Genomic DNA, 27,196 nt, shown 5'->3' on the forward strand with positions numbered 1-27,196 from the left:
GTGTGTGTTTTAATGGCACTGCAGTCTATGCCAAATGCCATACAACTTCTTGGGGGTGGGGGTGATACTTTGTTGTAAGGGGCATATGAACTAGATTGAGTTTATTTTGTTGAATTAGGAATCAGTTCATGTAGAAGCAGCTGGCCAGTATCCATGAGACATTTTCAGCCTCTTTAAAACACACTAAGGCACTTAACATCACTGTTTACATGCAAGTTTGAAATCTAAAGCAAGATGTAAGAGAAACATGAACAAAGACCCAAAACCAGGAGGGGTGGTGTGCTGAGAAATGCCTTTGCACAGCCAAATACTTAGTTATAAGGCTTGTTCCTGCACCATTGCCTCACAGAGATTCTTCGCCTTGACCCACATAGGAATAAATACAAACTGTTTATTCCCCTAGTCCCCCTGAAGGGAAAACAAGCTTTTCTACAAACTTAAACCAAGCACTTGTCAGAATCTACCCTATTTCAAACATTTAGGCATCAAAACTTCTCCAGTTTATAAAACTAATTTGGATGGAGCTCTTGGCTTGAGAGAGAACACATTTGACCAAAGTGAGTTGCTCTCAGAGCCCCAGCATCTTTTCCAATATCAGCCATGGCTTCCCCAGTGAAGCCATTGATGCCTGTCCCTGCCAGCAGCTTGGCAGGTACACTGGTGCATGGGTGCATACCCTGAAAGAGCACCAGGGATCTGAGGAGTACCCACAGAGTGAGACAGACCCTCTTAGGGACCATTTGTGCCTCTTTGAAAACAAGTAACTTCTAAAAAGCGTAATTGAAAATAACAAAAGAGAATTGCTGGGGAAAAAAAAAAGAAAAAAAAATGCAAAAAATACCACATTGGAAAAGTAATTGCAAATTCATTTCTTACATACAAATATCCTGTGCAGTGGAGGCAGGAAAACATAGAAGAAAATGATTCCTGTTTCAACATACAAAAGACTATACATTTTAAAAAAAATTTAATTAAACACGACTTTAAAAATCATACTGCATGAGCTACATGAGTAATAAAGAAGAACATACAATCTGGTAAGCTACATAGACCTATTCAAATAGCAGAGTGAATCTTTTAAAACAAACTGCCTTCAGTCTGGGTGTATTTCAAGTCCCATCTGAAAGATAAATGCACCGGAGAGATACCACTTTTCTAATCTCCAAGAGGTTTGAACATACAATCCAACCACTCCACCATGTTCCCTCTGTCAAAATCAACAAGGACTTAAAAAACAAAAAAACCCCAACACACCATGCAATGTGAGGTGTGATCTGGTGGAAAAATATCTTACTGAAATTCCTTTTAGATGATGAAATGATAGGACATAGCACGTAAATATAGGTGAATTGGAGGAGATTGAATGTTTCAAGAACAGCAACCTGGAGAGAAGATCTCTCCTGATCTGAGAAGGCTCTGGTTGCCTCAGTCAAACAGGCTTTGCCATTCAGAGTAAAGAGACCAGAAGAGAGTGCAGGAAGAAAGGAGAAAAAAGACAAAGTATTTTACAATTGCCCCACCAGGCTCTGAGCTCACTGAACACAGATCTTTCTCCCTCGCCATGTCTTCTTCCCAGGCTACAGACTGTCCTCTACACACACACCAGTCTCACCCTACCTGCACGCCCTCTTCCTGACTTTATGAGGGGACGCTGCTTCTTGTGGACATCCAGATGCCATAGAGGGTCTCTGTCCATTACCCTGACAAAATGCTCAATCCTGCCGTCTTTCTTTAGGCATCAGTCCTACCAAAATGCCTCTTATGAACCACGTCACCAGACCATTTATGCCTTGAACTGATAGCATTCTTCAGACCACACCAGGGCACAGAAGAGCAAGCTTATCCTCAAACAGTAAGCCTATAGCTGATTTTGCACGAAATCCTGGCATTCTGCAACTGATAAAGATGAAGGCAGCATAACTGTGAATTGATTTTCTTAGAGTAATCCAAACTAACCCAATAAAAACCTATCCAACAATCCCAAGCCAGTAGTAGAAGACTGACAAATTTTCAAATGTATCCAGTTATTAAAAGCAGCAATCTTGACTACAGACCTCCTAAAGTTTGTTTAAGCCTGCCAAAACTGACACAGGACTGAAAAAAACCCAACAAAACCAAAAACAAAACAGAACAAACAAACAAACAGAACTCCTGGAAAAACAAACAAGAAATTTCTATTAGTCTATTTCCACTCAGGCTTTATAAAATCCTTCAGCAGCATTTTGCAATACTTTTTTTTTAATTATTTTCAAACAGTCTTCCCCTGCAGCTGGTGAAGCTCTTCCCATTTTCAAAGTTTGCTGTCTGAACTCTGAGATATTGTTTCGAGCTTCTCCAAATACATCATGTGTTTTTGTGTCTTTCTCCCTCCATGAGCTAATGACATTATGCAGCAGCTTTCCGAGCGGGCAGCCAGGGCTGGGAAAGCAGTCAGGCCTTTCTCAACTGATGCCGCACCCTTTGCAAGGGAAAGAATACAATGAAATAAGGGAAAAAAACACTAATGCTGAAAAAGCTGGAGGTAGGCATCTGTAGAGAGGTGACTGCTCTCAAAACAAAGCCAACAAAACCTCTGTAACCCAGATTTTTTTGTGTCTCCTCAAGAAGCGGTTCAGGAGCAAGGCGGGGTGGGAGGGAGTTTGCTTTCACACTGCTACAGGGATATATTGAGTAACAGAGAACTGTCACCCACTCAGTACATATTTTGTGTTTTAGTATACTGTGTGTGTTTGTCTTCTGAGAGACAAAGAAATGCACTTTACTAGTTACACTGTAGTGTTCTAAGCAATGAATTGAAATGTATCATTAACATCCAGGACAAGCTTTATCTTGCTAACAAAACAAAGGGACTATTCTTTTAACAAATTGAGGGGGAAAATCCCATAATGACAATGAAGAGTTCCTCTCCCTAAAAACTGTGCTGCACAAGAGTAACAATTACAGGCTTATATTCTACAGACGGGGGTTGTGGATGGCTGCATGAAGCGACGCATTCACTATTGGGAGAGTAAGTACCATTGATGACAAGGCCTTGGGGCTTCTGCTGTTCACAGACCAATCAATAATCCATTATGAACAAACTACATTTCCCCTCTAATATGAAGAAATGAATAAAAGGGAACCAGTAACACTAGCACTTTCATGGGAAAAAACCCAACAATGCAGAAATCACGAAATGCCACCACAAGTCTTAAAACTATCGGTGATGATTAACACTGACAGAACTACCCACAACAATCCTTTATTTTACAGCAGTTGCTGGAAACCACTACATTATATTAAAAAAAAAATAAAAGCTTATTTTAAAGACAAGATTTTTTCAAGGCTACTTAATCTGGCTTCAGGACAAAACAAAAAGCAAAAGCCAATATTAATCTTTCAAGGCAAGGAGAAGAAAACAAAGTAACTTCACCCAAACATCTACCAGCTTGCTTCAAACTGTTTTCTAATGCAACATAAATAAGAACTTCTAATTAGAAATAACTGTCCAAATGTGACTGGTCAACCATAACAAGACTTCATTGCGGCAGCTGCGTTACCATCCAGACATGAGGCCCTGAAACTGTTGTTCTCCCATTGTCATTGTCACATGCTACAATACAATCAAGAGAGGATCCATTTAAACAGCACAGCCACAGTAAACCTCAGCATGCTCAGTCCAGTCCCTATCTAGATCTCTGAACACAGGACCAGAAGGCAGAAAAGGAGAAAAGCCCTCCCGAAAAATTACAGATCAAGTATGTAAATTAAAAAAAAAAAAATTTAAAAAGAGAGAGAAAAAAGAAGTTACTGATTTTTCTGATGAGTAACAGTAAATTAGACCCAAAGGAAACACTGAGACTGATATTACTAATGCATAAGGCAGTCTATGTCCTTCTTCTGAAATGTAAAGACTAGTAGTTACAGTTGACCTTGTGGGGTGGGGGGCTAGCAGGAATGAATGCACAATGTGATTATTGATCAGCCCTAGAAAAGCCAAGAACTACACTAGCACAGATGTGATTTTTCTTTTCCTACGGTCATTAATGATATATATTGGCAAGTCAAAAGCTCTTATTTTGACATGCTGTAACAGTATTAATTCTGAAAATAAGCTTCATCTTACATTGAAAAAAAAAACCAACCAAACAAAAAAAAACAACAAAAAATCCCAAACAAACCAAGAAATTAAACAAAGAAAAAATACCCTTCTCCAATGTACTTCATGTAACAGTAATGTTTTCCTCTTTGGCCACACCCACCAAGGGAGTTACTTTAGTGGCTTACTATTCCTCAAGACTAAGAATTAAAAGCTGAAGAAACACAACTCTGATAGTTTCAAACCAGAAAGTCAGCCACTTACAAGCAAAGTCACCTCAATATTGTGTATTACCTCCTTATCCAAATCAATGGCATTGATTCTGTCTATTCATGCATGTCTATGGAAATGCATATATATATATATATGGGCAGCATAGTATTTTCCCAGCATCCAATAATGCCTTTTTATTTAATGATCTAGTTAGGACTTCCACTACAAACCAATTTACACAGAGTTGCAACATGGGCATTTTAAATCTTCAGCATGAGGGCTGACTTCAAACTGTACAGGCAGCGTATTTTCCTGCCAACATGCTCTGCTGCAGGCTCAGTTTGTATCTTAAAATGGTAAAATGCAGGAGTGCAGCACATTGCACACAGAGACACTCACACACTTCTCCTTGCTGCCTCTTTCATCTGCCCCATCAATGCAACCTACACACATCCTCAGCTGCCGTAAGTGCACGCAGTGCCATGAAATCAATTTGTATCAATTCAGAAGCTGTACCCCTTGCTAAAACTGGAATGCCTTTGTGCTGTGTAAATCAAGACCTAAATGCAAGAAAAACATAAGCATAATTGAAAGTAAACATTTTGAATGTTGATTTTCTACCCCAGCAAAAGTTACACAGCAACCTTGTCCTAAGTGCCCAAATTCCATTCTGTCACAACGAACAACTACACCAGTAAGGAACAAACTTCAGTGCTTTAGTAGATTCATACAGCACTGTAACAACTTGTTCATGGCAGACCTCAAATGCAAAAAGCTGTATCTTTAATACCAAGCAACTTTACTAGCTACAGCTACGTATTCACCAGGTCAATGGAAGGTAAATATTATTTCTATAGGACATTGCTACAAAATAAGCTGCGTGGAGTATTAAGAAATTCAAGGTAATAAATTAATTTTCCTCATACCTAATATATCCTACTGCTCAAATTGCTACAGTAAAATCATTACCTTATAAATGTAAGTGTTGCCAAGTGTTAACCTGTTAACTAAATTACAGCACTGTTTTGATTAACTATTGTCTTACTGTAACAAAAAATTATTTTTGAAGTGACACCAGCAACTTGTTTACTTACTTTTACCTCCTCTACAGTATTATGAAGGAATTGTAAAGCAGCGAAACAAGAGCAAAAAGAGTGCATTAAAAAACAAAACAAAACAAAAATAACAAAAACAAACACAACAACAAAAACGTGTTGGGGGTGGGGGGAAGAGTGGGAGAGAGGGAGAAAAGGCAGAGCAACTGTGTCCTACAATACAAGGAGGAATAATCATATGCAATAAGCCATAAAAACATTCTGTTAAACATTACCTTTTGAGATAGAACTGCTTAATGCTGAGAAGCAACACAGAACTCACAAAACACACACCACTAAAACCTCATTTGCAGATGTTGGGTTACTTTTTTATGTGTGTATATATAGGTATATAGAGAGATGTAGATATAAAAAGTATTTCACTGTTAGCTATAGTAAAGCACAAAACAGCATGGATGAACTCTATTTTAGGAAGATTTCTTAAACGTTTAAGAACTTAAGCAGGTAATTCATTAAGACTTTCTCAATCACACTTTTTCCATTCTCTGCAACATTTCTGAATGTCAAGTATGCAGACTATGCCCAGGCCCAAGCAAAGACAATGCACTTCAAAGATTCCAAACCAGCCAAGCTGAAGTTTGCTCTACACCAGCTAAGACTCAGGAGCTACTACATTACTTAAACTGCACACAGCTTTGGCTCTGTGACACCAGTTCAGAACTGGCAGAGGACGCTGCTGAAAGCCAATCTCTGGCTAGCCAGTGACTCAGAAATACCTTCATTTCACCTTCTTTATACTTAGGTACACAGTACCCCTGAAGATTAATTCATCCACAAACATACTTTGTGATGTTGAGCTTATCTTACACTTATTAATAAGACACCTGACTGCTACTAGTTAAGAAGGATCACAAGTTCCTAGGTTCACAAGCAGTTTTAAAGATGAGAAGATGCCAGCTTTTGTTTCATTACTCCAACAATTCATTTCAAAGTTTTCTCCAGTTATCACTGTGAAAAGCTATTTCCAGTACAACACGTGTTTTTAAAAACAAAGGGAAGAAAGCAATAGTCTTGTATGTATATCAAATGAATACAAAGTGTTAGATGACTTTTCCTGGATTTCAAAGCTTCCAGTCAGGAGAAAAGAAACTAAACCTAAAATCAAGTCTTTCAGCTTTCAGTTGGTCTGGCTTATTTTGGTATGAAATACTGAACTATCTTTGTGGAACATCGCTCCAATGTATCACCCAAAGAGACAAACATTCCATCCAATCCTCATAAATAAAACTTCAAGGCACATTTTACCAATCCTGTTAACTTTGCTCTCATTACGGCACAACGTAAGATATGCTTCAGAATTTGGCACATCAGGACACTTTGAAACCACAAGATAAACCCCAACAACTCTCTTCCGAACTACCCTACATGTACTTCCCCTCTCCTTGCCATTTGAGTCTTTGGGCCAGTCCCTCACCTACAGTGTACAAGTAATTTTCCCAGAACTCCAAGGATAGACAGAAATTTACCCAAGTGCAGAAATTTATTCTGTGTTACATCCTCTGTGAAAAAGAAAGGCCTGAATAGATGGCTATGCCCAAAACCATTTGTGAGCTCACTGCTGCCCTTGGGAAGAGGAAGATACAGTTAAGAGCAGAAAAAAAGCAAAAGAACAAAACCCATTCCTACTTAGATACTCTTGTAACAGCCTCAACACACAAACGCTAAACAACTACTCGAAAACAAAACAAAACCTCTGAAATTATCACTCACAGGATAACAAACAAGCAAGCCTGCAAGAAAGAAAGGTCTGTTGCTCAGGCTGTTGCCAGTTTATTTTTCCATACACTACAGCTTGCAAGACGAATCTATCAACTAGTAAGAAAATTATGAATTACATACACCAAAAACACAAATCTGTTTGCATCACAAAATACTATAAACTTTATTACCCCTTTCAAAGAAATGAGTCCATGTACCACATGTAGACACCAACACCCCCTCCTCTCACACTCTTCACAACAGACAACTCAACACACCCTCATTACTACACATGTCTCTTCTCATCCACCGCAGTCCATGTCCCTGCGCATCCCATTCGCACCCACACCACTTCTGTGGCACTGACCTCCTTACTGCTACTCTCCTACCTGGCTCCATGCCACCTGTGTCATCACAGTGCCTCCAAGTCCCAGCTATCCATGCACACTGCCTGCCTGTCAGATCCCTTCTGGATCACCTACAGCCAACTGTCAGGCGCACAATCCCTTCCCAGCCACTGCCACCCTGCAGACGTAGTTTAAAGGCCACTTCTTTTCCCCACTCTTTCCTTTCCGTCTGCCTGCTCTTTAGCCATGCTTTCTTAGTTCTCCTCAACACTTCTGCTTCTTCCAGGAGCACCTTAGCTGCCTTCTCTCTCCCAAATTTGTTTGGGCCCTTTGTGATTAAATCTTCCATTCAAGCCCTCCCTTGTTAGCACAGCTTCAGTCCCTGCTCACTGGGTCCTTTTCAGGCTTTTGTATCCTCAGCTACAACAGTCATTTCCAGCCACCAAGCTCAGAACTTGTTCATCTCTGTTTTTTCAGCAACTGCTGCTCTCCCAAAAACCAAAGGATGCCAACATCCATGTCAAACGCCTCACCTGTTAGATTCAACACCATTCTTCAAGGACCCATGCATTTCCACCCTCACCCACCTCTTTTGTGTGGGCAGTGATTCACTCTCCCTATTACATCTTTTATACTGGTTTCCCATTTTCCTACTTTTGACTTGTCTTCTTACATTGCATTTAGAACTGGTTTTTCATTATATTTTTCATTCATTCTTAAAAGCATGTATCTCAGAAGTAACTCAAAATAGTTTTCCAGAAATAAATCCATCACTCAGTTTTGTTGGTTTTTTTTTTCCTCTGATGCATAATATGTGCACTACATATTGCTATGTTCTAATTGGCATGTATATTCCTCAAGGCAGGGACTTGAGAACCTTTATATGTACTCTTTTATGTACTTTTATACAGTGCCAAATGTTCCAACTTCAAATAATTTCTAAGAGCAAATTATCATTATAAAGTCAAGATTCACCTTTTCAAGGAGTCAAAGTCCTTCTTTTCATCAGAAGCACTGACAGAAGTTGAGAAATACCTTCTTTCCCATGAGCTCCAAAGGTAAACTAAATCCCCTCTTCTGCCTAGCCAGAGTTGATCTCCTAGTTAACCAAAAAGACCGTCAGATAGTTAAGAAGCTAACAAGGCATAAATCACACATCACTAACCTCTGGCCTCTCAGAAACCTAGATTTCCAGCCAATGTTATGCATTTACAAGACATTAATAACAAGCAAGTATAACAACAAAATTAAAGTGTCACACTTCCCTCTGTTTCTTCACAAGCAACTGGGAAAAGAGTGTGCTATGCAGAACAGCAAATTAAAGTGTAAGATCATTAGTGATGAGGTACTCCTCTTATGGGGTTAATCCCTTTCTACATCTGGGACTGTACGTATGATTTGAAAGCTTTCCAAACTCACTTTTCTCCAGAACGTGCATGCTGCTTTGTATCACACAGGTTACCACCATTCCACAAATAGAAATCTCCTTCTCTACCCCCTCAGGGCATTGCTGAAGCGAGTGGATTTTCCACCAGAGAAGCACAATGTAACTGTGACTCCTTAACTCCAAGAGCAGAATTTGAGCCACACTGCTAAATCCTTAAACCTGTTACACAACAAATAAGCATGGATTACAGTGTGGCTGGTTCATTATGGGATGTTTTGTGATGCTATTCCTAACACACAAACGCCATTTTGTCTTGGCCACATACATAAAGACCATTCTCCTATTTTTTTGTTACACATCTTTACCATCACTTTCACTTCTCTGCATGTCACCCATTTATTACTCACCTACTGCCTATTTAATACACTTTTAAACCCTAGACAGTGCTAAATAATCATGATATAACACCACAGTATTATACTTGCTCTGTATATAAACAACAGCTCCCACTACAGTTACTTGACACTTCTTACTATCAAAACAAACCATTTATAACTATGTATTATCTTTAATACTTCATGTCTACTTCACTTGCAGCATTAAACAACTAACTAAACTAAATAAAAAGGAACAATCTAAGCTGAGGAGGTTTATATTTCAGCAGAAATATTAAGCAAAAGTTACAGAAAATGCCTGACTAAAAGCACATTTTTAGGCAGGTGTAATCTAATTCTGGCAGGTTTACAACAGTCAGTTACAATCTTTGCTAATACTTTAGAGGATTTGGGGGTTTTATTTTTTTTAAACAGGTATAGATAAGCACACCAGTATTTACTTCCCTAGGTAATGGGTACGTTTATCAAAGCCACTGTTTATAATCTGAAGAGAAGATTTTCTCACAAGAAAAACCTGCCACATATATTTAAAAAACCCTCAGCCTCACAACTTGACTAGCAATAAAAAACACAGTCTTGAAAGAAAAATATACACAGCTATATTACTGCTGTGCATGGGGTCAAAAGTACACCACCTTATCTATAATCAAGTATTTTCTAAACATAAGGAAATTTTTTTCATTAAACCCTTGTATCAGGCTTGTAATCAAGTAGGACAACTCTTTTCAATATCACAACTGTGAATAGACTAAATGTGTACTCAATGTATCATTCCTCATTCTGTCACACTTCTCTACTGACAGGCTTTCAAGTACTGCTTAACTTGCCACATGTGATTAATTCAATTAACAAGTCAAGGTGTTAAAAACAATATCCAAAACGAGGTTTGGATAAAACCTGCACAGAAAGCACAATAAAAATTATTATCTTAGTACTGCCAACTCAGAGCACTAAACCTCATGGGTCCGGCATTTAAATATCATGATACATCCATAAACTCTGGAGAGGTTTTTGAACAGTGGATTTTCTCATTTGTCTTTTGAGCTTTTACAGTACGCTCAGTCATATTTCAAACTTCCTCCAATAATAACAATGTCAAGGAACTTTCTGTTTTTGGAGGCTTGCATCTTCTGTTTTAGAACCACTGGACTGCTGAAAAAGGGACTTTAGGAAATGATCCATACCTTCTACTGTTAAGAAGTGGTAACACCATAACTGAAGCAAACAGATGTGGTATTTCTTTGCTCTGCCTCTTCACTCATAAAATACTCCTCAGAAGGCTACAACAGCTTACCTATAAACACCTAATACAAGGGGATGGAAAAATCCCTATACATATGCATTCAGTGCATGGCCAGTGAGATGTACAGACCATATGCAGTCTCCACTTCACGGCATTTACAGGTAATCAAAAAACTACACAAAAGAAAACAAGCTATTTTATTTTGTTTGGAAAAAAGTAGTATTTTTTTGTAGGTATGTAACGCTTGAGATCTAGGTTAATAAATATCTTCTGTAATGCTTTAGACTAGATGTCACAAAATTAAGAACACTAAAGATAAAATATAATGTTAAAAAATATCTTAACTTGTTGCACCTATATAACCATATAAAAATCTAGATACTCACTGACAGACATCCAGTGCCATACTCCTATTCCTTGGGCCCAGCTACCTCTCCCCTGCAGGACTCAAGTTCTTTGGTAAGTCTGCCAGGTGCCTTCTGGTCAAATGTGGCACAAATACTGCAAAATCTCTGAATGGCACTAAAATACTTTGATCTTCTGCCAGAGTGTTTCTGGTATAACCCTGCATGTAAGCAGAATGGATGGTGACACCACTATTGTAAGACAAGACAGCTGTGTCTCACTGTGCTGGTCATTTGCAAAACTGCCTGTGTTGGGTACAGCTAAGGGCAGCCGCAGCACCTGCTAACCCTCTAAAGAGGAAAAGATTCGGTTGTTTCAACACAAACTACTAGGTGTCCCATAAAAGAGAAGTCAACAAACCAACACTCTGAGATACAGCAATAATGCTGGAAAATAAGACCCTGAATAGCATCTGTTTCATCATTTATTCTCTAGCATATTATCAACTTGAAACTTGTGAAAACAGTGTTCCTCCATATGCTTCACACAACAAAACAAAGGTACAAAGGGTGGTCTCACACTGCTACCTAGATGTTTCCTCATGCTGCTTTCTAGACAACTGGACCAACAGTTTGGTCACCAAGGGGCCCCATCATTGGTCAACATGGTACTTCTTGCACAAGACAACTGCTCCTTGGAAACCTCATTATGGCAGTTTGATACAGCTCATTTAATCAAGTTTCTCTTATCTCAGGGCATAGAGAAAGACTGCCAGCCTTACGAGAAGTTTAGAACACTCAAGGATTTGGTTACAAACTGTGAGTCAAATTCTAACCTGAGTCAAATAGGTGTCCCTTCCGACTTACCATGCTGACTTCAGTGGAGTCATTGCACATCCACATAAGAACGGAGACGCCAGCCCTTCAGTTCTTGTTTTGAAGTGCAAGACTGACATTTATCTTCTTTGGAATTATTTCCTTTTGCACCAGAATACTTTTTACATCCTGCCTGAGCCCATCAGCTGGAAACCAAGGCACCCAAGATTTTAATAAATTTCCTAAAACACGTAGCCCTTTATCACCATCTAACTGATTCAAAAGAGGCTCAACATTTGCAATGGACAAACCCCTGAAAGAAGAGTCCATACAGGGCTAAGAAACCAAAAAGTCACAGACACAACCTCTAGCTTGGTCACTGAGCTGCAAACTGGTCAAACTGGAAGGGTACTCCAGCAGGAGTTACCACTAAACACCTGCCCCACTTCTCATGCTCCTTCCCCCAAGCAGTTGCCACCAAGCACTGTTACAGGTAGATAAAGCACATGAACCTCCAGCCTGATCCAGTTCAGACCCTCTTACAGTCCCATAACTATTAATAACAAATCTCAAGCCAACTGCTACTGTACAAGAAAAAGGCAAAGGCCTCCTTGCATTCAGATCTTACAGCCCATCCACCTCCAGTTGAAGGATGGGGACTTGCTTTTATGTGACCGCAGAATTTCAGCACAAGTCTTATCTTTCACGGCAAGTTACAAAACAGCTGGCACTGCAGCCACCCAGCGCATAGCCACCATCTCCAGCAGAGCAGTAGGAACAAGCCTTGCCAAGGTAAGATGACTCCCTTCCCTGACTTTTTATGAACATATGCGAGAGGTCAACAGTCTCCAAAAAAGCTGATAACACAACTTTCAAGTTGGGAAGGCAAATAGTGCCGATTCCTCAGAACGTGGCAGGGAAGAAAAAAAAAGCTCTAAAAACACACACATCTCCCACTCTGCTACCTCTTCTGTTTCTGTGTCACAACTTCCCACTACTCACAGGCTGCCAGTAACACAGGTATCTTCCTTACTACAAACCAAACACTGTCACGGCTGCCTACTTGAGGATTCAGAGATACGCTCCTTGTAAGTCCATCGAATTAACTCAAGTGACCAACACACCAGTTGTCTTGCAGCCAAAGGGAAGAAACAAAAATCAAGTTAAAAAAAATTAACTAATGACAGAGGGCTTTTTAAATCTTCGGCAATGACATATAAAAAGATGTCAGTAAGATTTAAAGGACATTCAGTACACAAATTTCTTGAGTGAATGGTATGCTACTATGAAGAGTGGACATTATCAATGTGTTTGCACACACACCAGACTTCACAGCTTTCACTGTGAAACCAATAGTTTCTCTGTTTGAAACAGCCAAGCTCATCTGTAGCAATTTTGCAGCTAACAATCATTTGATTTCACTTTTCAGCAACAATACAGCCATCATATTACAAATATCATCAAATGAAATTTTAATTATTTTCTAAGAGTCACTTGGTAGCTGTTAATGAAGGCAAACTGTTAGAGAAATCCTGCCAAAAGAAAGTAATGACCAGATGTGTACCAGTGCAGCAAGGTCTTAACCTAACTGAATAACAACTTTAAATCATTAAAAAATATTGGACTCATCTACTATCAATGTTCACTCCAACAGTTATTTTAAAGCATTTCTCCTAACTCACACTCTACATAAGCTCTCGAATAAAGTAGTTCAGAAATCATGAAATATATATAAATACCTAAATAAGAGAAAGAGCAATAACATTACAGGGTTTCACATTTAAATATCAAATTGTTTTCAGTAACTTCTATTAACCTCTCTTTACAGCTTTTTTGGAGTTCATAAGGCTTCCTGCAGTCTAAAATAAAACAAAATGCGGAGCTCTCAGAAAGCTATAGATGCGCACTTTAATTACCCTACATTAAATATTTTTGTCATCTGCATTAACATTGTAAACCAAAACAACACATGCGGATCCAGGGATGCATTTGCAATACTTTGCACCCTTGGCCACCACGCCTGTGTGGTAGCAGCTAATTATGGGGGTGAGCAATGCCAATATGGAGCTTGTGCTTGTATTGCAAAAAAGGGCAGTTCATAGTCCAGCTTAGTTTTAAGTGCCCAGCATAGGGGCTTGGAGAAAAGGCTCACATTTTGTACTGATATTATTATATTGGTATTTTTCACAAAGCTGAAGTGAACTATTTCCATATACATCAAATAATAAGAAAGCACAACTGAACCACCACTTTGTATCACTTTACATTACTTTACAAGGGATCTGCAACTCAAAAAATATTTAAACCACTCTGATAACCCTTTGATATAAACACACTGAACTCCAAGGCATAAAAGCACAGCATATCTTTAGCACAGCACAGAAATATCAAATTTAAAACTATTTCATTTGTGTTTCTTTATTAGAAGAATGCTTATTGCTTCACTGGTTCATATTCCCATGTCTCTAGCCTATTGAGCAAATAAGTGAAACAACATCTATACATTTTATAATTAAGTTATCTCCACATTATTGTTCTTCTTCTCCACTGATGAAAGCTCTAAAGGAAGAAATGCTGTTGCCGAGCACTGGAGGCACCCCTCATTTAATGTACCTTATAGAACAAAGGCTGAAGTCAAAAGTTGGTCTCAATCATTCAGCACAATAAAATTTTTCCAAGGACAGTCTCTACAATCAGCAAAAATCAATCATCAGATGTGCACAGAATCACAGTTCTCCACCTATAAATTCTAGCACTTACAGCACTCCTGCTAGGGTTACAATTTTTTTAATTATTTGAATCACTTCTCTAAAGAAATACAATCACCAACCAAAAAACTACATGCAAGGTTTTAATATTCTCTTAGTGTCTTACCATGAAGTTTGTTCTAACATTTTTCCAGCTGGCCAAGAAAAGCAAACACATGTCAAGGTCAGAGGGAAATAACCGATTCTTGCTTCATCTGAATTCCAGTTCTGGGCAACAAAAAAATTCAGCAATTTAAACAGGAAACTGGCTTGATATCCAAATTAATCTTTCCCGTGAATGGAGAAGCAACATGCAGCAACTCTGTCTGCTTCTGCTCATTTCATCATTGAGAGGAGGACAAAATTTTTAAAAAAGCCTTTTAGTTCGTCTTGCTGAAGAAGATCTGCAAGTAGTGGCTGGTTTAATAAAGCTTTACTTCAAGGAAGCACATGATATGTAAACCGCAGACCAGAGTAGCGTGTTGCTTTCCTAACACTACAGTGCTAGTTTCTAATACGAACAAGAGCCTCTTGTACAAAAATTCTGAGAATAACCAAGTGCTGCCAGGTCATCACTTCTTGTCATACAATTTAGTGCAGTTTTGGTGACATGGCAAGCACTCTATGGCTTTACTATAGCTAGCTTAAAGCTTAACTGCTGCTTTGGTTTTCTTTTTTAAATCATTTTATTGGAATAAATTTCCTTTTTGTGACAGACATTGCTCATATTGGGTATTGAAATAACAGAGCATACATAATCATGAGGATGTTGCCTTAAAATCTGAGCCATTACAGCAGTGATTCAGGGGGAAAAAATATTTCTTCTAAAATCAGAGACATCTTTCATCTAAGGAAAGCAGTAAAAGATGAGACCAGTACCCCAACTTCAGAAAGCACAAAATAATTCAGAAATAGGCAACAGCACCCTTCTTTGAAAAGGTGTCTTCTTGACCTCATGCTTTGAGTAGCCCTTTATACCAGCAGTCATATGTCATAACCTTCTAGTTAGCCTCAGCTGTAATATTTTACTCTGATAAATATCTTGGTTTAGTGAGTTCCACAGGTCAAATGTCTTTGAGAGGTCAGCTCATTCTTGCACCCAGCCACAAGACATTTCTTTTCACTCAAGCATAGCTCCAATTCCACAGACGGTTAACAGGCAATACTGGGTTCGAATATAAGTTCAGTGTAGAATATTGGTAACATAACCTGAGCCTAATGCAATCTTTCCTCGATAACTACATTTAATTTGAAAGAGATGTTAAGCCAGTTTTACCATACAGTACATTTTTTATACTTGCACATGCACAGACAGACAGAGAGCCATAAATGGAAATTTTCAAAGTAGCCAAAAAGTCTTACAAATCATATTATGAAGGTTCCTTTGAAAACTTCAGCTATGCTTTTTTCAAGTCTCCTTATTTGCTAACTATTTGATAAGTACTCAATAATGCATTCCTAGAAAGGGGAAAAAAGTCACCATGCACATAGAAGGAAGTTGTTAAAGATAGTGGGATGCAGGTTATAGTGTGAGTTTTTGAGGGAAGTACTTTTAGGTCTACCCCTTAGTGTATGGGAGCTCAGTATGCTTTAACTGCTGCTTTGAAAATGCCCTATTTTGTCTTCAGAGTAAACCAAAAAGTGTCTGAAACCATTAACCTTCTAGGTATTACCCAGAACAACTATTTAAAAAGACACATAGTGGATTCTGCTCAAATTTTAATAAAAAGAAGTATTTTTTATTGTGTGAGGAAATCTAGGATGTCTTGAGCCCCACAGCATGTCCACACTGTATGGAACTATTTCGGAATGTATTTAAAACTTCGCATTCATGAATACACTTTACTAAAAATTGTAGTCTTAGCACTCCCACGTTTTGTTGTATACTGCTTGAACAAAATTATCTGATACACATTATTAGTGTCCTAAAGTGGCCTGCATTAGAGAAAGCCTCATCTGTCTCCTCATTCCACACAAAACCATTAAACTGCTCTGCGTGGTGAAGTCATCATTTCATAATTATAACTCTAAATTAAGGCTTTTGTGTTGTTAATTCTCCAGGAAAACTTGCACCTATGTTTTACAATGAAAGGAAAAATATCAAAATACATCTTACTAAAGGTTTATGAATGAATCCATTGTATCACTGATGAAACATGCATAAGGCCAAAATCCGTTCTATTTCCATGTTACTTTTTTTTCCTTCTACAGGAACAGAAGTTGACCTAAAATTATTTTCCTTTTTGAAACAAAATGCTGAGAGTGGGCTGGGCTGTGAATACAGGCTTTTCAGACATCTTAAAAAAGTTATTAAGAATGAACAAAAAGAAATTTAAGTCATTAACGGAAACTTTACACAAGATCAAATTCTGCAAACATGCAACTGAGTAACTTCACACACATAAATAATCTGCTTAAGTCCAATGGGGCTGCTCTTATTTTCAAAACTATTCATACTTATGAAGAGTGAGTAGAATCATGATGCGGTAGATTTAACAAAAAATGAAATCAGAGATTTCACTGGGCCAAAAAGGCACTACTTAAAACACTTCATCAAATTCTACTCATCTGCTCTAAGTAAAAATACTTACAATATTTAGAATTATTTAAAACTAAACCTGAAATTTCCTAAATGATGTATAATATTTTTCAAACAGTTAATTTGCTTGGGAAATATTAACAGGCTACTAATTTAGGTAAAAGAGTTTTCGTATCTCAGATATCTCTACAAACCATCATATTTAAGTGCTTAACAAGAAAAGTTTGCTTTACAAAGTGCTTATTGCTGCATTTCCCATTGACTGCAATGGGATTTCCAAGTACTCAGATCTTCTGAGTAACGGAATACTTAATACCAGGACACAGGAGTGCAAATAAAGAAATTTCTAATTAGGTCATCTAGATTTTAGAGGTTTTATCTGAGTAACTATCTGTGCATTGTTCTAGAGATGACAAATTAGCATATATCAACAAAAAACCAAAACCAAACAAAAACAACCAACCAACCGAAAAAAACCCCTAAACCACAAAAATAAAAAATCCCAAACCTCGAAATTGCATCACAGTAAAATTCGAAGCGCACATCCTTTCTATGAGGATGCTAATAACAGACTGAGGTTTTGATCTTCTTTTGAACAATTACTCCGACAGTGGCAGAAATATCTTTAAACCTCCAAAACAGATTCACCCAACACTACAAGATGCCAGTGCTTTCTCAATGCGCATTAGAGGATGACTTAACCTGAGAAGTCCTTTAATACTTCCTGTACTACTATGCTGTCTAAGCACATAGCAAAAACCTTCCCATTGTACCTCCACCTGGATTTGCAGATAAAATTCTCTACAACTTGGATGCAATAAGCTGCCCTTCATTTTTCAAGTGTAGAATCAATATTGTTAGGTGGGAATATGGGTGGGTTTTCTTCCCCTTGTATGAACGCCTGTAACCATTACTGAATCATTTCTCAACTGCTATCTTGCATAACATCAGCGTTTGCTCTTTCAGCTTTTCCCTTTGTTTCTGCTGCATCTCCACTTTCCAAACCTGCTTCAAAACTCATTTTGGAGCCATTTAGTCACAGCAGTGTGATAAAAAGACTTCCTTGGGATGCTCACTTTGTGCTATATTAAACAAACAAACAAAAAAAGCACATCACACATATTAAAAAAAAACAAAACAGTGACTTCCTGATACTTCCATTGATTTTTTTTTCTCCTAAATTTTATAGGGTGTTAGTGACTCAGCTTCCAAATGAAACTTATGCTGGAAAGATGTCAGGAAACTATTTATATCTTGCAAGTTATTAAATGTTGCAAATGTTTATGTTGTAATTTAAGAGAAATTATCTGTTACCAATACTTCAGCTGCCTCAATCACTGATTTCCTAACGTAACACACCCATAACTGTAATACAGATCAATACACATTTGATAATCACCAGATACAAACTGCCCATTTATAGTATTGATCAGCAGCTTTTTTTTACACGTGCAATAGTTCGAGGGAAGAACAGGCACTTGGCAGTATCAACACCGCGCTGACAGAAAGAGAAACTGGCTGGCGCTCGCACAACATCATGTCAGTAGATACCACGTCCATCAAACACCGACAGTTTGGCAGATCAGACGCTCTCTGCCATAATGTCATAATGACTTCAATTTACTTCTCCACAGCACCCAAGGGCTGCGATTTCATCAGCTATCCAAGTCTCTTGTCTTCAAGAACAAGACTCTCTTGCTTTTACATCCTTGACAGCTTCATGTATTTCCTTAAAGTTTCCTAGTAGGCATAACCAGAACAGTAAGAAACACAAAGCTGTTAACTGCTTTCCTCATAATTTATAAGAATAACCTGAGTTTAATCTAGCAACCAAAATTTCATGCTCAAAATCTCAGCAGCAGCAAGTTTCAAGTGCTGAAAAACAAACAGAACAGAAGAAGGAAACCCTGTAAAAAACCCACAGGGGCAGCAATTTTCACAAACCCAGGGCTGACAGAGCTGCCTACACTCCTAACTGAAGGCTAAGACATTAGTGTTCAACATCCAAAAATGTGCTTCCATTCACCGTCAGGAGGCGAAACCAGCTTTAACTGTGGATAGGCAGCAACACAAAGATGAAGCTTGATGTTTGCTCCTCTACACTCTTGGATGGAGGAAAGCACAGGCAGTGACATGCTTTTCAGTGACAGCAATGGGAGAAAACATACAACACTGCATTAGGTCACCAAGACACCATCAGCAACCAGGACATATTCAGGTATTTCCTCACAGTTAGTCAGATGAGGCAACAGGAGGAATGACTGTGTCCATCAACAGTTGAAATGAAACTGCTGTTTGAGTTTTCGCATAAAATGTTTCAGGTTCCTTAACTTTAATACAGCAGTATTCTTAACTAGACAGGTACTTGTTTTTTCCCATTCCACCTCCCAGCTCCCTCAGTCTTTCTCTGCTGGCCAAGATGACTTAAATACTTTACATCGTCTTGAATAGCACAATTTGAATCTTTTCCTTTAAAACACAGTAAGTGCATAATAATGAGTGTAAAAGTGCATCAAACCTATTTTGAAAGAACAGAGAGACTTATAATCAAGAAATCAAACATGGATTTCTCTGTGAGATTTATGTTTGCCACAGGAAATATTTTATTCTTTTTATTTTTACTCATTTTATTCAGGCAGCTAGACCTAGACTTCTGGTAAACTGTAGCTAGATAAACCTACCCACCTGAAAGTAAAGACAGGGGTGAGGAGGTAGGCTTTCCACCAGAGGACTTCAAAGCACTCTCCAGCTCAAACAAAAATCTATCAATGATTCCAGTGGCAGTGAGCCACCACCTCCAGGCTATATCTCTGGTCTCATGTCTCCACCTTTTCCATCCCTGTGTCTCCACCAGGGCTCTACCTTCCACTTCATGGCCACTACAACAAACACAGACACGATGCCGTGAGAGACAGGAGCACTTTCTTGTGGGATTTGGTTGCTTAAGAAGCCTGGCCCATTGAGCTTGAAAGGATTAAGAGATCCATATAGCATGAGGCAGAACTTCCATGTTGCTGAGCCAGCATAAAGCAAACAATGCTTTCACTGCAGTTTGTACCACTGAAATGGTTACATACTATGCACAGGGCAAAAAGAATAGCTTGATCTTATCTTCAAATTTCATTAAAAATAAATAAACCAACTTCTCATTCACCTAACAGCCTTTAAAAATGAAGCAACAAAAAACAATCCTAAATAAAAGTTTATATAAGCAACCTAGCTTACATCACAATAAGTGATTGTTATATAAATACAGAGTAATTATATCTTAACCCCCTAGTCTGAGAGACAGATCTTGTTAATCTGAAGCAGTATGCAAACTCTATTTGTTACACTGCAAAACCTCTCCAGATTATTAAATTAGATCAAGTTACCATATGACCCAGCTCAAACACACCAACGCCTGCTACGCTGCTGGATGCCTCACCTGTCAGTAACCACAGGATGAGTAACTAAGCACAAGACAATCAAATCTCACTGCACCCTTGTAGCTGCAACAACTTGGTTTTACCACTTTTTAGCATACCTGCCAATTGCTACATCCCAACCAAATCCCTTCCTCCTCACCCTTGCAAAGTTTGACAGGATAGCTAGCATGTTAATGATATCTCTCAGATGACCTGTTTTTCACATTTATCAGTGTCACAACCACAAAAAATCCCAAACAATGCACATGGATTAAAACCAAACAAAACTGAAAAACTTCATGTCTAAATATTGACTCAGCAATTCCATACCAAACCTCTCCTGAAAGGAGGGGTACGGCAGGCTAAAGAACCCACCCAGCCCAGGATCTCTTCTTAAGGTCACGTCTCCACCAACAGTCATGATGAAGGGCCATCTTCATGCCCAAGAGCATATACTGTTGTGAATAAAAAGGATAATGACCTTGGACTTTGAGCCTTGCTTTTGAAGCTTTTCAAAGTTTTTCTCCTTTCACACGGTAGGGAAGATTCCATGCACGTGTGTGTCTCCAGATCCTGGTAACAGGATCCAGCAAATACATCAGTCTTGCTTATGAGTTTAATATTTGCACATTCCTAATGAGGGCATGCAAATAAGTGAAACTGCTCAAACTACAAAAGTTTCAGGTAAAATGGGTGTACCTGACAATGCAGCAAGCGCTTCCTTGAAAAAGTTAAAATACTATCTTGGTTTATCCTAAACATTTTAAACTTGCAACATGATTTCCTTGACCTGGAATATTATAAACCAAATGTTTCATATTAAATCTAGTCACCTCCTCCCAGATAAACCCAATGTTGACAAACATTTTTGTAAAATTTATGCAGTTTTAGTGAGGAAGAGTTAGTTTTTGTGAGGTTTTTAAGAAGAGTAAGTAATTCTCACTGACTTCCTTGCCTTGGAACCTTACAACCACACACCTGCAGTCACTCCCTCTAAGCACATATGCAAGCAGGCAGTGTCAAAACATGCTTCCTGAAGTGACGCCTGAGAGAAGTTTTTGGCCAGAAGACATCCGTATAGGACTTGCAACATGAAAACTTGTGGAGGGGAGCGGCAATGTGCTACCCTGCTCAACCACTCCAGCTGTCACAACGGGGTATGTGGAGCAACCAGGAAAGATCTCACCTATGCTATGTCAGCACTGCATTTATTAAGTTGTTTTTCACTTATGCAAGTCAGTATTTTAGTCTTCCTAAACCTTCTTTCACGTTCTCTTCATTGCTTTGAGAAAAATTCACAGGAACAAACATTCCCGTCTGGTCTTTCAGTTCCTGACTTTGCACCTGTAGCTCTGCCATCCTTCAGGTACCTGGGCAGAAGCATCAGCTGGGGCCTGAGCCCCCAACCTGCCACAGCTTGCACCAGGGCTATCCCACACACTGGTACTGCGTTGCATACCCAACAAGGCTTTTAAATCATCCTGATGGTGACAGCTTCCCTTAGGATAACTTCAATGCTGTCATCTGGGCTGCCTCAGACCTCTCTGAGTATAAATCACAGCTGACTTGGGAGGAGTACCAAGGACTTCAAGGTTTTGAAAATCACAGCCAGTGGGGAGCTGTAAGGATCCCAACACTTTATAGATATGAAAACTACATCCGAGCATCAAGTGCTAAATCTAGTGCTTGGGGGCACTGTGGATCTGTGACACTTTCAGGAGGACTCTGAATCCATGAACTTATGGATGGATTACATACATTATGCAAACACATAAATACAGCAGTTTCATGCAGCAGACAATTGTCTCTCCTGCCACTTACATTAAACTATCTCTTTTAACACCCTTGTTAGGAACATCTCAGAAGTACTGATTGCAAAGCAATTATTTGAGTTCCAAAATGAGCCAACAGTGAGTTGTTAATTGCCTCTGAAAATAAAGCCCCAGTTGTACAGACTGAACCACAAGAGTGAATCTTCACAGTCAGTTCAACAGACTTCCAAGTGGACACTAGCATCAGCCTACATGGCTCAGCTTGCCAGAACAAGGATGAGTGTTAAATTACAAGCTTTGTACTCATGGCAAGTACGTTAATAAAATAAATAAATATAGATCCATTTTGTTTTTGGCAGCATGGCAACCCCACACAAAACCTTCAAAACCTATTTTCATATTGGGTTCACCCTAATATTATTTAAAAATATCAAATCAATAGCACCCTTTAATGTTTAACCAAACAGTCACACTTGTCCCTGGTTAAACTCTGTGAACACTGGAAAAGAACCAGAGATTAATATGGTTGAATGAATTTGGCTTTTAACCTAGACAATAAAATTTACTAGTTTAAGAGCTTATATCCCAACTGGCAATGTAAGGATGCCTTAGGGTACACTCTGGTTTTTGCCAACACCACATATCCACCTTTGCAATTTTAAAATAAATCTCTGACTTTTATTTACACATGTGCAAGCACACACTATATTTATATTACCAAAAAAAATCAACACTGACTTGCAAGGGTTAATAATATGATGCCTGCTAACGTATAACCTCGATACTATAGAGGACTACAAATAACCTAATTCTACAAAGCTGGAACTAGGAGAAGGAGGGGAAAAGGGAAAAGGGAAAAGGGAAAAGGGAAAAGGGAAAAGGGAAAAGGGAAAAGGGAAAAGGGAAAAGGGAAAAGGGAAAAGGGAAAAGGGAAATCTGCTCTTTATCAATGTAAAAGAAGCAGAAATACTGAACAACTACAGGATTCTGAAGTCAATGTATTAAATTGCATTCTTATCTTTGGCATTAAGTTCATCATACACTTACTGTTATTCCAGTGAACAAGTACCTTTTTTTAACAACACTTACTTAGGTGTCTTCTGTCATATTTGAGGAACTAGAGAAAACAATCTGTTTCTAAACCCATCACAATGACAATATTGCCTTCATTTTCCCATGACCCAACAAGGCATGTACCATTTTCGTTAACAACTGAGCTGTTACTTATAAAAATTTATTTAGAGCATGAAGGTCTATGTCCTGTATGCACAGAGGACCTAACTGGCCTGAACTAGACCCCTGAATTCTCCACATTGTTGGGAAGAGATGGCAAAGAGTTGAGGAAAATCCAGCTCACCATGTCATGAAGGAGACAAGGGGACAGAAGCACATCACACTGAACTGTCATAAACACCAACCGTTCTATACCATTTTGCGTGGCCAAAGATACACTTGTACCTAACAAGGCTGCAGGTATTTTGTTCACATGATTTAAAACAGATGCTCAGCATCAATAACAGACCCAAACCCAACAATTTCATATTTTTCAAGTCCTGGCCTGATAAGAACAACCCTTTTTTGTGTGTGTGTGTGTGTGTGCGCGCGTGCGTGCGCGCCCAGGCAATGCCAAGCTTAGGATGACTGAGTCATAATATCACCCTATAAGGCCAGGCTGGGTAACCACTGCTAACACTGGCAAACTCCTACTCGCAAGAAAGTGCCTCTCAAGTAACCAAGACTCCTCAGATGACTAAGAAGTGTTCACTGATGTCAGTAAAGATTAACCAGTGAGGGCTCTGAAGGTATTATTTTGTAGTGGGGCGTGTGTGTGCATACACTCAGGAGCAGACATGACTCCCTAAAAGCCACAAATTCATCATCAACCTACAAGGCAGTATGGGTTACAGGAAAAGCTGTCAGAAAGTAAGATAAATGATCCTATGCCATGACCTCAAGGTAGGAATAACCTCAGTGTAGGCCATGCCTACCAATACCAGGATCAAAATGACACAGGGAATACAGGGCTGAAGTACACAGAGGCACAAGACAAATGCCATGAGCATATCCCCTTCTGCTACCCCAGTTACCTGCCATCCTGCTACACTTTCTATGCCACAGTGCATATTCCACACATGTAATGCCAAGCTCTAATCTCAGATATGCTGTTGTAAATTTAAATTAACATGACTGAAGTCACTGGAGAACCAACAAAATGCAGAGCAACAGAGCAATGCTTAGTCTCTGGGGTCGAGCTGATGCAACGTCTTAAAGTGATGGAATTTGTATCATTTTCTGACTATTGCCTAGAAGAAATTACAATGCCATTTACAGATCCACAAGATGTGGCACTACTTTGCTCCCAGCTGCACTGGTCAGAAAGTACATAAAAGTAAGCTTTGTATCTGTGCATATTTACTATGCCAGCAGCTCTCACTAATAGGCTGAATTACCACTCAAAAAGTTGCTGCAGCTGTTTGCAAAGGCAGAGTATCTTTGCAGTGAAAGTAAATTTCATAAACAATACTTAAATCCAAGACTGAGAGCTGTACTCACATGGGTATACTCATACTACATGGCATGCCAAACTTGTTCCTCCTTGGCTGCTCTCATCTCTTGTGTGACTTTTCACTACTACTTCTCTATAACAGACACAAATAGAGAGGGGTAATGAGCCACCCTCATTTTTTCCAGGTAGCTGGCAGGTTAATGTCTGGGATGGCCCAGGGACATTGTCATTGACCACATTTCTGGGTACTCACAGCACCACCACACAGGCAGCCATCAGTACCAGGAAGACTGGCCAAATTTTGCCAAGTATTGTGTATACACATTCAAACACCAGATGAGGATCAAATGCTGAAGTTGGCTTCCTCCCACTCTAGTAAAATGCACAGGAAATTCAATGCTAATAGTTTATTACTATGAAGAGGGCTGTGATAATTAACATACATTTATTAGCATTTAATTCGACAGCAGATATGCTTTGGAGAACTTTAATGATCCATTAATGGATCCATACAACCACATATGCACAGAGAAGATACAATCAAGTCCTGGGACTTATTCTTACAATGTGTTTGTACACATCCCAGAACAGCAGCAACAGATCATCACTGCTACTGGGTGCCATCATATGACAACATCTTATAATTATACTCTCTTGATAAATCGTAATCATTTGTAAGCCTAAATCGCTGACTTTGTGTCAGATAAAAACAGATGCCTGCTGTGTTCCCACACACCTCTACCTGACCATCACGTTGTGGTTTGATTTAGAGGATGACTGTTAGCAAAAGAAGTGATCAAAACTAAAGAACTCTGGAAAAAGGAACTGCTCTAAGTCCTAATTTTATCTCCTTTGTAACTCTGAAAACAAAGTTATTCTCTTTAACAGACCAGAAACATTATCTCCAGCACATTCTTTGTAAGAGTAATCAGACTTAAAGTTGTAGCACTAAAAGTTACATCTAGAAAATGTGCTTTCAGGACAGACTCATTCCAGTATTCACAGAAAAGACGAGATGAATAAAAGGCTTCCCAAGTACATTTTTTTTTAATAGCTGTTTTTGCTGATGCACATCTTTCACAAACCTAACTAGTCCTAACAAATTCAATTTATTCACAGCAATTTCTCGGTTTCCTTTTTTAAGGAAGTTTGCTACAAGTGCCAGAAATTAATCAGCCTCGGTGCCTGTTAGCATCCTGCCTGATATTCTGGCCCTTCTGTGCCAGCAGCCTGGTTCCTCAGCACAGCTTCGTCCTTCTCACAGGGCCCTTGCAACACTCATATCGCTCCCATTTTCATCCTGAACGTAAACTGAAGTAACTGCACAGAAGAAAAATTCACTTATTTCACGTACATGCAAACACACATGCTCAGCCAACCTCCTCTTCTCTGCTTAAAATCTCCTCTCCATTATTCCCACTACCACTCTAATTTTTCCCAGGGACCCTGGTGCTGAAGCAGCTAAGAACCAGACAAAACCACCAGGTATCTCCCATATCCTTCTCCTGCACTGCTCTGCACGCTCCCATTCTCATGCTGCTGAGGGATGGCAGAGAATACCCAGCAGACCAGTGCCATGGGAAATAAAACAAGATCTCAGACAACATTAACCCATTCCAGACATCCAGAAGTGCTGTACAGGAACATGATGACTGGGGAAGTTCCAGCCACCACCTCAGCCTCACCCCTCATGAAGAGAAGTGTCACCAAAGGGAAATGATTCTTTTAACACCTTAACAAAAGTAACTACAGATTTCTGCCACGGTAATTTCTGACTAACAAAGTACAGAGTCACCATCTAAAGAAACTCACTGTTCCTAGGTATACGGGAAAGTGCCTTCAATGGTCTCCACAGCTTCTCCAAACACCCATTTTCTCCCCCTTATTTCTGACTGATCTTGTTACATTCTCATTTCCTTTAAGGCTGTGTTCAGCTCTCACTCTGTTTACCTCTCCTCCAGCTTTTGATGCATCTTCTGCCTGTATCAGCTCTTTACTGCCTCTAAGCAAGGAGACTGATGCCAGCCATGAAACAGCTAACAGATCTTTATAAGTGAACCACCTCATACTGGCATAGTTCTGCTACTCCAAACACAAGGTGTCATTACTTTACTTGTGGGTGGAACCACATAAGGAGTAACTGGTTATCTGGTCTTCAATAAACTTGACAGAGTTTGCTGTAAGACACTGCAAGAAAACTTGAGTAATCCTAGTCAAAATTCATTAGACCCTAACAACATGGAAGGAAAGCAGGGATGACTGTGGGAAGAGCACCTTTATTACTTCTCCACAAAATTATTTTTACATATTTTTCCACATGCACATATGCTATACCTACCTGTTGAAGAGAGTTTAGCTCAAGAGAGTGCTCCTCTTCCATGGGGATCACAGAGGACAAAGACTCTCCTGGTTTTTTTTTCCTGTGCAGAGAAGTACCAACTCAGAGGACAGTATTCCCAACCCTACAGAGCCAGCAGGACTGCTGAAAGCTCCACACACACTGTAGAGTAACCTGTGCTGGGTCTGCACAATGAACTGCTAGAGACAGGACTCGAAACAAACTTCAGAGAAACTTCTTGGCTGCAAACA

At 39.2% G+C, this 27,196-nt stretch overlaps 1 protein-coding gene across 3 annotated transcripts in view; it reads right to left on the bottom strand.

Moving 5' to 3' along the window:
• Nucleotides 1-27,196, bottom strand: part of ZNF516 (zinc finger protein 516) — a 99,155-nt gene that overhangs the window by 60,952 nt on the left and 11,007 nt on the right. The window lies entirely within an intron of this gene.

The sequence above is a fragment of the Pithys albifrons genome, chromosome 4, assembly GCF_047495875.1.
Source record: "Pithys albifrons albifrons isolate INPA30051 chromosome 4, PitAlb_v1, whole genome shotgun sequence".
Taxonomy (NCBI): domain Eukaryota; kingdom Metazoa; phylum Chordata; class Aves; order Passeriformes; family Thamnophilidae; genus Pithys; species Pithys albifrons.